The following is a 2,422-nucleotide window of genomic DNA, read 5'->3' as shown; positions in this document are numbered from 1 at the left end:
AGGAGGAGGCAAAGAACTCTAATTCCCTTGGGAAGAGCTGAATGGAGAGATCAGATGATAGGGTCACAGGGAAGGCCCCCAGATCTCTAAAATTCAAGCAACTCCTGCAGGATGTACTGAGTGCCTGCTTGTGACACACAGGAGGTGGGAAGTGGCTACCCATGGAGCCCAGTGTCTGCAGCCTAGACCACTGGCATGGTCTAGCAAATACCTCTGCTCCCACTCAGGAAGAGGAGGCAGGTGACCAAGATAGGGCCTGCCTGTTTCCACCCCTTCCCAGAGCCCAGGCCAGCTGAGGTAGACCCGACTCCCACCTGCCTAACTTTGGCCTGAATCACGCAAAGCGTGGGCTGGGTGCTAGAGCGTGAGTATGGGAACAAGAGAGAGGCCAGGAATGCTGGTGTCCAGGGAATTTGAGCCCAGTGTGGTAGGGGGAGAAGGAAAAGGGACAGTTGTTCCAAAAGGAGGTTTGGAGGTGAGCCCTAAGAAACAGAAATGGGACCAAGTAGAAGAAAGAAGGGATCGAGAGTCAGACAGATCTAAGTACAGATACCCAGATCTGCCATGTATTGGCTGTAGGTGTGCAGTTAACATTTCTGTGTCTCAGTTTCCTCACCTGTGAAATGGAATAATACTGTCCCTATATTATAGGACTGACATCAGGAAATGGCTAAATGAAAAGTTATGTAAAAAGCATCTAGTCCATATTTTGATATATTATAGGGCCTTAATACAAACTAGAGTTTCACTGTAAAAGAAAGGTACGCTGCCCCAGGTAGCCATGGGGCTGGGAAGAAAAGGATAGTCTGGGCCAGGGCACGGCAGAGAGAAGTAGAGAATGTCACCAAGGAGTCTCAAGTAGGCAAGGGGGAGCAGAGTACATCCTGAGAGTGGAGGCTGGGCACATAGGCTGCACACAGATCACAGAGGGCCTGGAAAGTTGCATCTGACTTTGGACTATAGCCTCTATTCCGTGGGGAGCCATGGAATGATTTGAGCAAGGGAGTACCATGGTCTGAGTTGTGCTGGAACAATACAGACAGTGGAAAATCAGAAAGAGGTTTGAATGGCTTATTCTGCCAGGCTGCTTGGGAAGAAGCCCTGGGAATTCACAGCCCTACAAAACTCCCAAGGAAGAGAAGCCAAGTGGAGCCTGCTTTTGTGGCAGTGTGATCAGCTGAGAAGGGCGCTGGCACAGCCAAGCAACCCATTGGTGGAAAAGAAGCACCAGTGAGCTGCTTGTCCACTCACTGCTCACACCTACTAAGCACCGAAGGAAACTGGCCTGTAGTTCTCACTTCTACTGCAGGGTTTCTTGTTTGAAATTGATGACTGAGTAGTCTTTGCAAGCACCCAGTGTCAAAGGGGACCACAGACATCTGGCTCCTGTACAGATGTTGGGCTGCTACCCTGGGGGCGAACTGAATGCTTTCTGTAGCCCTATTTCCTGTGGTGTCTTTTCAGAGACTCTACCTTTTGGGGAGACAACTGTAGGGACCCATTCCTCAGAAACACAGGCATAGGAAGAGGCAGAGGTGGTTCCAGACAACCGGGGCTGGCACTAGAGGAAGAACCCAGAGGTAGGCAGGTACTCAGGGGAGCAAGGAAAAAGTTCAAGAATTGGGTCCCAGGCCTGGACTCTGCCTCCCTTCCTGCCCCATGTCCCATCTGAGGCTCCCTGTTATTGCTGAGCACCCAAACCTCTGGCTGCTAGGTTTCCACTTCCTGACTGGCAGGCTGATGGCCTGCCCTAGTGCCTCATGACTAGGACCCCATCTGACAACGGTCTAAGTCCCATAAGCAAGTGACTTAGGATGGGTTTGAGAGCCTTGGCAAGTGCGCATGAAGCAGCCCATAGGTGGAGGTGAAAAGGTCTCAGCTTATGTGGTGGAGAGGGCTGGGAGCCAGGAAGCCTGGCAGTGCTTGTGGCTCTAGAGGATACTGAGGATGAACTCAAAGGCCTTTAACCTCATTTCCTTCCAAAAAAAAAGGCCAACTTTTTTAGCAATGAGCACTCCTCCCAGGGACTCCCATTGGATAGCTAAAGACAGGCCCTTCTGGGGAATTTTCTTCCCCTGCACACTTCTGTCTGGGTGTAGGGACTGTGGAGGCCAGCACTGGCCTCATAAAACAAGCCTGCAGGAGCTGGTATCCTCAGGAGGCTTGACATGAATGCCCAGATGGCATAAGCTCCTATTCTTTGGTAGCAACACATGCTTTTATGGGCTGGGAGAGCCAAGACTTTTAATAGGTTGCTGGGGAATGGGCCTCACACAAATCTAGAATGTTCTAGTTGGTGCCAAGCTATTTTGTGATTTTGTCTCGTGACCAAATCATGCAGCCAAAATTACAAACAGCATGCCAACTTTTAACATGAGTATCACTTTACCCTGGTAACAAATATGATCATTTAAAAAGTAAA

Source organism: Pan paniscus, chromosome X (genome assembly GCF_029289425.2).
Source record: "Pan paniscus chromosome X, NHGRI_mPanPan1-v2.0_pri, whole genome shotgun sequence".
Lineage (NCBI taxonomy): Eukaryota > Metazoa > Chordata > Mammalia > Primates > Hominidae > Pan > Pan paniscus.
This window is presented reverse-complemented; position numbering follows the sequence as displayed.